At 43.1% G+C, this 10,115-nt stretch overlaps 1 long non-coding RNA gene across 2 annotated transcripts; it reads right to left on the minus strand.

The window, feature by feature from the left end:
• Nucleotides 1–5,120: 5,120 nt before the first annotated feature.
• On the minus strand, nucleotides 5,121–9,569 carry LOC307112621. 2 transcript variants are annotated; one of them, XR_013814727.1, is made up of 2 exons: nucleotides 9,523–9,569; nucleotides 5,121–7,016 (listed from the first exon to the last, which is right to left on the minus strand). It is a non-coding gene; the product is annotated as an uncharacterized lncRNA (long non-coding RNA). The 2 variants fall into 2 exon arrangements; XR_013814728.1 differs by lacking the exon at nucleotides 9,523–9,569 and adding an exon at nucleotides 8,430–9,303.
• Between the last annotated feature and the right edge of the window lie 546 nt (nucleotides 9,570–10,115).

The raw sequence follows: 10,115 nt of genomic DNA on the forward strand, positions 1-10,115 counted from the left end.
TATATTTAGTCTGTTATGTATGCAATCATACATTTTGTGGAAGGGTACTTGGATGCCATTTTCAGTTTTTGAACAATGGAGACTGTTTATATGTTGCCTTTATATTTGGACAATAACTTGGCCATGTATTAAATAATGGGTCAAATCTCTTCTACTTTAAAACTCTGTGGACATTGCTCCACTATCTTCTAGCATCTGAAGTGTTTGGGGAAATGCCTACCACCAACTTTGAACACAATGAACGTTTTTATCCTAAAAATTTGGGTGTTCTTTTGGTTACTGAAAGTTTTCTTCAATAATATTTTAAATTTTGTTTTATTCCACTTTTTGGTTCATTTTTCAGGAATACCAATTATTTATATACTAGAGGCCCGGTACACGGATTCATGCACTGGTGGGGTCCCTCGGCTTGGCCTGTGGGGATCAGGCCGAAACCGGCTCTCTAACATCCAGTCAGCTGGTCGCTTAGGCTTTTTTATACAGAGATTGGGTCTTTATTGTTTCTTCCCTGAGATGATTATTTTTCTACTAATTTAATTTCTCTCATAATCTCCACCACATTCTCAAGATTGTTCTCCATGTCACGCATACAATTTCCTGTCACGCCAGTTCTGCTCCTTACTGCTTCTTAAGAACTGCATGATTTTTATTTTTCTTTAAATAAAATTTCATTTTTCGGTTCCTTTTTTCTCTTGTAACATTGTTTTATTATTCTTTCTTTGATTTCTTGACTATATTCTCTGATGTGTGGTTTCATAGAGTTCATTTCCTTTGATTTTTTTTTTTTTTGGTCAAAAAAAATTTTTTTTTTGCCTAGAATGAGACTTCTTTCAAAATATATTAAATATGTCTTTTGTACACTATGTTCTTTTTTAATCCTTATTATTTTAAGTGGAATGTTTGCATTGGTCTTATGCTTTTTCCTGGAAAATTTATTGATTTGAATTTGCTATTTTTACTTTACAGCAATTATTGTATTTAATTCTAATAATAGCAGTACTATTATTATTTTCATATAGAAAATTTTAAAAACATGAGAAAAGCATCAAGTTGGAATATTATGACATTTGGATAATAAGGAGTACAATCAGCAATGGAGATCTAACTTTTTTCATCATGATGTATGCAATGGACTGAAATGTATCCGCCTTAAATTCCTGTGTTGAAGCCCTAACTCACAATATGGAATGCATGGAGACATGGTCTTCAGGAGTTAAAGTTAACTATTATAATAACTATGTACAATGAGAGTGGGTACTTGAAAGATTGGGGGGGGGTCACTTTGTAATGTATATGATTGTCTAACCACTAAGCTGTGCAATTGAAAATTATCCTATATAATAAAGAGGTAATATGCAAATTGACCATCACTCCATCACACATAGTGGCTGCCCCCATGTGGACACAAGATGGCCTCCACAAGATGGCCAGCAGAGGAGGGCAGTTGTGGGTGATCAGGCCAGCAGGGGAGGGCAGTTGGGAGGGACCAGGCCTGCAAGGGAAGGCAGTTGGGGGCAATCAGGCCTGCAAGGGAGGGCAGTTAGGGGTGACTGGGCCAGCAGGTTAGGGCAAGTGGGGCTACCAGATCTTCAGGGGATGACAGTTAGGGGCAACCAGGCCAGCAGGGGAGGGCAGTTAGGGGTGACTGGGCTGGCAGGGGAGGGCAGTTGGGGGCGACCAGGCCTGCAGGGGAGGACAGTTAGGGGTGACTGGGCCGGTAGGGGAGGGTAGTTAGGAGTGACCAGGCCAGCAGGGGAGGGCCATTGGGGGGGACCTGGCCTGCCAGGGAGGGTAGTTGGGGGCTACCAGGCCTGCAGGGGAGGACAGTTAGGGGTGACCGGGCCGGTAGGGGAGAGCAGTTAGGAGTGACCAGGCCGGCAGGGGAGGTCCGTTGGGGGTGACCAGGCCAGCAGGGGAGGGCAATTAGGGGCAATTGGGCCGGCAGGGGAGCAGTTAGGAATCGATCAGGCTGGCAGGGGAATGGTTAGGGAATGATCAGGCTGGCAGGCAGAAGTGGTTAGGGGCAATCAGACAGGCAGGCAGGCAGGTGAGTGGTTGGGAGCTAGCAGTCCTGGATTGTGAGAGGGATATTTGACTGCCCTCAAGGGGTCCCAGATTGGAGAGGGTGCAGGCTGGGCTGTGGGATGCACCCCCGCCCCCCCCCCCCCCCACACACACACACACTCCACCCAGTGCACAAATTCCGTGCACTGGGCCTCTAGTATAAAATAATATTAGATGTCAACTGTAATTGAAAAATAAAATTTAAGAAAAGGTTAAGGTTACAAGAGTAGGATCCTAATCTGTTATGATTGTGAGTTTATAAGAAGGGAAAGAGATTTCTCTCTTTTTCTTTCCTGCCTGGTGAGGACACAGTGAGAAGGTGGCCATATACAAGCCAGGAAGAGTCCTCACTAGAGACCGAGAGAACTGGAACCTTGACCTTGAACTTCCCAGCCTCTTGAACTATGAAAAAATAAGTTTCGGTTGTTAAGCCATCAATTTATGGCATTTGACTAAATGTGCTCACTTTAAAAAATTATGCTTGCATCTCCAAAGACATTTTACTGAGTCCCATCTGACTGTAGAGGGTGACCTCAAATTCTCCACATTTTGAGTATGATATTTTCAAAGGAAGATACAAGCTGAATGCACATAATAGACAGGCATGTTTCCATTCTATCTCCTTTGCTGCCATCTAGTGACAGTTCTAAGTAACGTAAAGAAGTGTAAGCAGCCCAGAGTCCACAACAAGACTGGTATGACTGAGGCCTTTGTCCATGCAGTGCCCTCATTAAGCTGGGGTGTTTCCAACTGAGCCTAGAGAAACACCCCAGATATTTACTTCTTCAACAAAATGAAACTACTTTGTCTCCCTAACATGGGGAATAAATATAATGGCCATGTACTTCTATTTAGAAGAGGTACTCCTACTACCTGTCAAAAAATTTATAGGTTTATTTATTTACTTATTTGTATTGGTTTTTAGAGAAGGGAAAGATTAATGTGAGAGAAATATCGATCTGTTGCCTCTCACACACAACCCTGATGGAGATCAAACCCACAACCTGGGTATGTACCCTGATCAGGAATAAAACCTGCCACCTTTGGTGTATGGGACAACACTGCAATCAACTGAGCCACACTGGTCAGGGACGTACAGGTTCTTAAATTTCCCTTAGGAACTTATTAGATGGTTCTGGGGGAAAAATAGAACTCACCTTTAAATTTATGGAAAGTATTATTTTTGCCACTGACAATTTCAGATTTGGTTCAATAGCTTCTCTGTGTCTCATGACCTAAGTCAAAGAGTAAATTCTGAACAATGTCCCAGACTCTATGCTAACCTCTCTGCCTGCATTATTTCATATAATTCCCCCCATAACTCAACAAGTATCCTATCCAACTTAAGAACAAAATTCAAATTGACCAGTTGCTAGGTGACCAAGATGCAAACCCAAGTATGTTGCCCTAGAGCAGTGGTCGGCAAACTCATTAGTCAACAGAGCCAAATATCAACAGTACAACAATTGAAATTTCTTTTGAGAGCCAAATTTTTTAAACTTAAACTTCTTCTAACGCCACTTCTTCAAAATAGACTCGCCCAGGCCATGGTATTTTGTGGAAGAGCCACACTCAAGGGGCCAAAGAGCCGCATGTGGCTCGCGAGCCGCGGTTTGCCGACCACTGCCCTAGGGCCCAAAGTCTTCATCATTAAATCCTGCCTATCCTTATCAAAGATTAGTATTATGTATGCATCTGACTTAGACAACGTCTCACATAGCACACACTGCCCCCAGTGAATGGGTTATAGCAGTGGTCCTGCAAGGGTGTCCTGGACCAGCATATCACCATCACCTGGGAGCTGGTTAGAAATTATTTGGCTACAGCCCAGACCTACTGGAAAGCCATTCTGGGAGTGGGCCCAGAAATCAATGTTTTAACAAGGCTTCCAGGTGACTTTGATGCATGCTGAAATTGAGAACCACTGTGTCTCTCTCACAGTATCGTTTGCTTTACTCATTTACATTCCAATTCCTCTACTTGACTACCCACTTAACCTTAGTTCCTTCAAGCTAAGGCTGTCTTACCCATTTTATTTCTACTGCACTTAGATTGAATAAAGAATATGGAAGCCAAAGGTTTCAAACAACGTATCTTATTCATTGGTGTAGGACAGAAGTTTCAACAGTATTAAAAAACAAAAACAAAAAACAAGACTTGGAGCTCCCCTTTCCCTAAATAAAAAATCCAGAGGTTGTATAAGCAGCCAGAAGAATAAAAGGATTCAGCTTGGTAAACCTGTTATGGTGGAAAGTCAGCAGAACTTTGAGGGGCAGCGTATTTTCATACAAGAGTGTATTCAGAGGCAGTGCTTAGACTCATGTTCCACTGTTAGTCAATTTCTAACACAAATCAATTCCATTCACAACCTAATGTAAAGCAGTTGTAATTTCTTCTAAGGTGCTCCTAAAAGGAGGAAAAGGCTGCAGTGCCACATGTTGGTTACCACAGGCTACCAAATGTACTGACCTATTTGCTCCCGGTTTTATGGCTCTAAGAAATGCAAACCACAAACTGAGAATACATCACACTCTGGAGTATTTGCTTTATTTTTATAGAGAACAGAGAAGTTTATTCAGGATAAAAAGGTAAACTATGAAATTTAACAACATACAAAGGTCTTTCTGTTGCAGGACACTGTGGTTGCTGTCAAAATTGCAAAACTCATTACATTTAAGAAAGTGGTGTTGGTCCAGTCAGAAGTTACTCCAGACACAAAACTGCTACACAGTAATGGTAGATCCTCAAGATGGCCCTGCTTCCAAGTGACTTGGCCGGTTAACAGGACACTTGCTAAGCAAAGATCAAGTCTTTTGTGAAAGATACCTGCAGTCACCTCAGAGTCACACAACACTGTGGATATCCCGCTGGATGAAACTAGTGCCAGCAAGGCCATCTTCTAAGACTCTACACTAAGTACAAGGCCAGGAGGAAGACAAAGTTCAAGTTTGAGGAAATAAAAAACAGGCAAAACAAATGATTCTTCCAAAGCTGTGCTTTTAGATGTTGCTTAAATCCTTAAAATTTCCCGGGAGAAAAATAAACAAAAGGTGGTAGTATGCAAAATATTCCATTTTTTAACTTTTATGAATAATTGTCATTAATACACCAGAAACAGACATGATTATAAAAGATACAAAAAAAATCAGAATGTTAACATTTAATAGAATTAAAATTTGAGCTGAAGGCTGCTGAACAGAATGTGGGACACAGTACTGTTCTGATGGTAGCTGTTTGCTAGACTGTAAATAATTAATTTCACTCAGAAAAGTTTAACTTAGATTTCAAAATCTACATTGAGCTACATTTGGATTAAGTAATTTTTGCTTTAGGTAATTTACTATTACTTAAAGTTCTCCAAGGGGAAGGCAGGGAGGTGTGTGCATTGTAGATTTTTAATTAGCAAGTTGAGATTGTTTTGGTTACATGTTTTAATTATTTATTCATGTAGGTCTAAAATGCTATTTCGGTTTGTCAGAACATAAGAGAACTTCAAAAGTCAAAGGCATAGAGATGGATAAATCCATTCTAACTTCTGGAAAACAACTGACACAGTGTAACACCATCACAAAGAACTTGTGGTTTAATTCAGTTTTCACTTTGACTTTTAGAGTATCTTTTAATAAGAATTTGGTGAAAAACAGGAAAATTCTACTGATTTAACAGCTGTCCATAAGGAAAGAAAATAAAATAGTGATAGGCCTTAAGAATCAGTGAACAATCAATATATTTTAATATAGTGAATCTTGAGTCATACTTACAAACTGATGATTAACATAAGACTTTACAAACATAAAACTTCATGTTACAGAACTCCAAAACCAATGGAATTAACTTCTTTTCCTTTTTAATTATTCCTTCAACAGAAAGTCTTAAAACTGGTTACTGAAATTCCTACATTTTTATACGTCATTAAAACATGATTGTTCTTGTCAAAATTATGCAGGAAACACTTTCAAATAAGGTCAAGAAGTTTATATTCTTGCAAAAAATGTTTTCAGTTCTCTGTACTCCAGGTTACATAAAAGAGAAACAAGAACAGTGGGACTCAGGTCATTTCTTTCCACCTGCCTGGCCTGATGGCATTAAACCCCTGTGTTTCAATGTCTCCATGCTAGGAAAGAACAGTGTTTACGTGCTCTATTGTAAAGTATCTCTAGTTCTAAGAGAGCTTTTCCTTTTTCTTTTTCCCTTAGCGGAGGCGAGCCACCGACTTCCTTTTTGTGCCAGTTTTCCAAGATACTAAGTGAGTTTTTGCCTTAATGTTTTTGCCTGGAGTTTTGCGCGACTTCTCTTTGTGCACCTTCATGTGCTGCCTGAGGTGAGAGCTCTGGCTGAAGCATTTGCCACATTCACTGCACTGGTAGGGCTTCTCCCCCGTGTGGGTTCTCTGATGCTGAATAAGGTGGGAGCTCTGGCTGAAACATCGGCCGCATTGATCGCACTGATAGGGTTTTTCTCCGGTATGAATTCTCTGGTGCTGAATGAGATTTGAGCTCTGTTTAAACCTTTCTCCACACTCATCACATTTATAGGGCTTTTCCCCAGTATGGATCCGTCGATGCTGTATGAGATTAGAACTCTGAAAGAAACTTTTCCCACAATCAGCACATTTATGGGATTTCTTTCCAGTATGGATCTTCTGGTGTTGAAAAAGGGTTGAGCTCTGACTGAAACTTTTTTCACATTCTTTACATTTATAGGGCTTCTCATCCAAGCCTCTTCTCCGTCTACTCAAGCTTGAGTCAAACCGAATAGTCATTCCCCATTTCTGACGCTGCCAGCCTCTTTTGCGCTGGTTCTCAGAGGTCTTTCCTTGGCTTGCGCTCCGAGAAATACCTCCCTTCAGTTTTCCTAACCGCATTGTGAGAGTCAAATGTATTCTTAACAGAGTCCACTTGCTTCTTCTGAACTAATGCTTCTCTTCCTAGAGCTACAGAGCTCAGAATTTTCTGGGTGTAGAAGAAAAAACAAAAATAAATTACAGATGATTTGTTAATCATTCAACTTTATACCTCTTTAGATCCATCAAAATTGCTTCCATTTTTAAATTTAAAAAGTATTCAATACATATGAAAACAAAAGCAATTCTGCAAAAAATACTTGTAATTCTAATACCGTATTTTCCGGCATATAAGACGACTTTTTAACCCAGGAAAATCTTCTCAAAAGTCGGGGGTCGTCTTATACGCCAAGTGTCATCTTATAGGGCGGGTATATCCCAAACTCTGTATTTTAACTGTAAAAGTTGGGGGTTGTCTTATACGCCCAGTCATCTTATATGCCGGAAAATACGGTAATTCCAGAGTTTAAACTTAATAAATATTAGCAAATAAATATTGTTTCAATATTTACTCCCATGTTAAACTTCTCACTGGTAGCTATCTAATTAAGGATTTCAAATTAGAAAAAGATGACAAATCATGCTTTTATTAACTAGAGTGCCTCAAAAAATGTATACACACTTTAACAGCTGATAGCTCAATTTTGAAAATGAAATGTATTTTAATAAACACTGCCTTTGTATTTATTTAAAGAGTGTGTATACACATTTTGGGACACCTGTATTTGTCCTTATTCATTTAGCCATTCTACTTTCACAGCTATAGATAACAACTTTGCTCTAGCTTTTAGCATAAACTGTTTTGAAAGTAGGAACTACTCTTTAAGGAGCAAGTTTCTGTGAGTTAATTTAACAAATGCTGGATGAGAAAAATGCCCATAAAGAGATGCTTTATTTTTTTCTATATTTGAATGATCAAAGAGGACAATTCTTTGAAAACTTGAGGATTGTGTTTTGAAAGAGAAATGTTTTTAAAGAACTTTTACAGGATAGCGAAAGAAACAGTAGGAAAAAGGGTGCAGAGGAGAAAGTTTACATATAAAAATAGGGTTGGAATTTGAAAAAATACCCAAATGCCAAATAACCTCAAAATTTCAAACAAATCTATTTGTTTACATATAAAGTTATTTTTTAAAAAGGGCATAAACAAGCCACAAACTCCAAATAGGTGAAAATGTACGTGAAGCTAGGCTTCAAAAATAATACAATTATTGGAACTATTTTTCACATCAGATGTCAGGAAATAGACTTTAAAAAATTGCGCTGGGTCTCTGTAAACAGGCTTCTAAAGCAAATAATGAAAACACAAATGACATCATTGTTCTGCCATTCCTTCATCTTTTTTAAAAATATGTATTTTATTTATTTTTTACAGAGAGGAAAGGAGAGGGATAGAGCTAGAAACATCCCCGCAACCAAGGTACATGCCCTTGACCTGAATCGAACCTGGGAACCTTTGAGTCCGCAGGCCGACGCTCTATCCACTGAGCCAAACCGGTTAGGGCCCGTTCCTTCATCTTACCGTATAACTGAGAGTTCAGGCTTGGTAGCGCTGGGGAATTTATCTGGATATTCAATAATTATATCCGCTGCAATTATGGTATCAGAAAGAGCAAACTGCATTCAAAACAAAATTACAGCAATACGGCTACTCAGTCTTTAACTGTAGTAAATATTTATAGAACATCTTACAAGGAGACATTTGTTAGGTCCATGGTACTGGAGTTCAAAAAATAGCTTTAATAGTAATTATACACTGAAAAAACACACATTTACTTTTTAATACTATGGAAGTGAGACCTGGCAGGAAACTCAAGAGACTACCTAATCCACCTAAAACACTGGAGATGAGGAAATCATACTATAGGCGGCCTGCATGCCAGACACGTGCCATCTCATTCAATTCTCTCAGCAGCTCCAGGCGATCACCGCCGCCAGCCGGGCCCAGCGTGCACCGCGGTGGCAGAGTGATGTCCGGGCAGCCACAGCTTTCACCTCGGGCAGGTCGGCCGCACTGCCCTCAGGTGCGGGCACTGGGTGAGCCTGGGTGGCAGTGGCTGTGTCCGCTGGTCTGGGGACACGCCTAACAGGAACGTGCCTGTTTTCGTACATGAAACTGGGAGGACAATAAAGCAGCTACACCAACAGCGGCTAGGTTTACAGAGAAAATGTCGCCAAGTCCCTCAGAACAGCCCTGTGCTACCGGACATCAGTTCCCCACACGCGGCGCCACTGAGGCACAGGGAGCAGCCCGGCCGCCCGCCTCCGGCCCCACTGCAGGCCCCTTAGGCCGCCGCCCGCCCCCTCCTCCGCCCCCAGCCCGGCGTCCTCCAGCGGCGCGGGGAGCGGAGGCCAAGACCGAGGCCGCCATCCCCGGCTTGCCCAGGCCCACGCCCCCCGCGCGACCCCCCCACCCCCACCGCCCCCGCCCAGGCCTGCCGCCCGCTCCCCGCGTCCCCCGGGCCCTCATTCCCCGCGCCCACTCACCCCGCCGGGCTCCGCTTCCCGCACCCCCGGGGCCCCACTCACCGCGACTCCCGGACCCCGGCCGACCCCCTGCCGCCCCGCTCACTGCGCCTCTCGGACCCCGGCCGACCCCCTGCCGCCCCGCTCACCGAGCCCACCGCCCCGGCTCCCCAGCTCGGCGCCCTCCCGACACCGGAAGTACAGGCCCCGCCGCCGCTGCCACTCTAGGAACGCGGCGGAGCGACTCTATGGTCGCGGCCCCCTTCTCCCAGTGGGTTCCTCCTCCCGCTCCTCCGAAGGCGTCCCGCCCCCGCCCCTTGTGGCGGAGGAGCGACCTGCAGCCCGGTGCTTCGCGTCAGGGCTTAGGGGCCATAACCCAGCCCCCCAGCTGCAGATGTTTTTCTGCACATCTCGCGCATTGACTGATTGTAAGGGGTGCTTTCGGGAGCCCAACTGCCCCCGATCTTTTTCACGAGTCACCTTGTTTCATTCTCACCAAAACGCCCCGCAGGGCCGGAATGGTCATGCTCATCTCACCCGTAAGGAGACCAAGGCGTAGAAGAAGTTTGCTCCAGTGTGCACCGTGAAAGTGGACGGCCAAGGACTGGGGCGGGCTTTTCCCATGGAAGTCTCCCCATTTTCAACACCCCCTAATTTCTCCTTAGTAACGGTCTCCCCTGGTTCTCTCCTGCCGATCCTCCTCCTCAGCCAAGCCGGCCTGCGCTGGGCCCTCCGACCTCTC

The sequence above is a fragment of the Cnephaeus nilssonii genome (genome assembly GCF_951640355.1).
Source record: "Cnephaeus nilssonii genome assembly, chromosome: 16".
NCBI lineage: Eukaryota > Metazoa > Chordata > Mammalia > Chiroptera > Vespertilionidae > Cnephaeus > Cnephaeus nilssonii.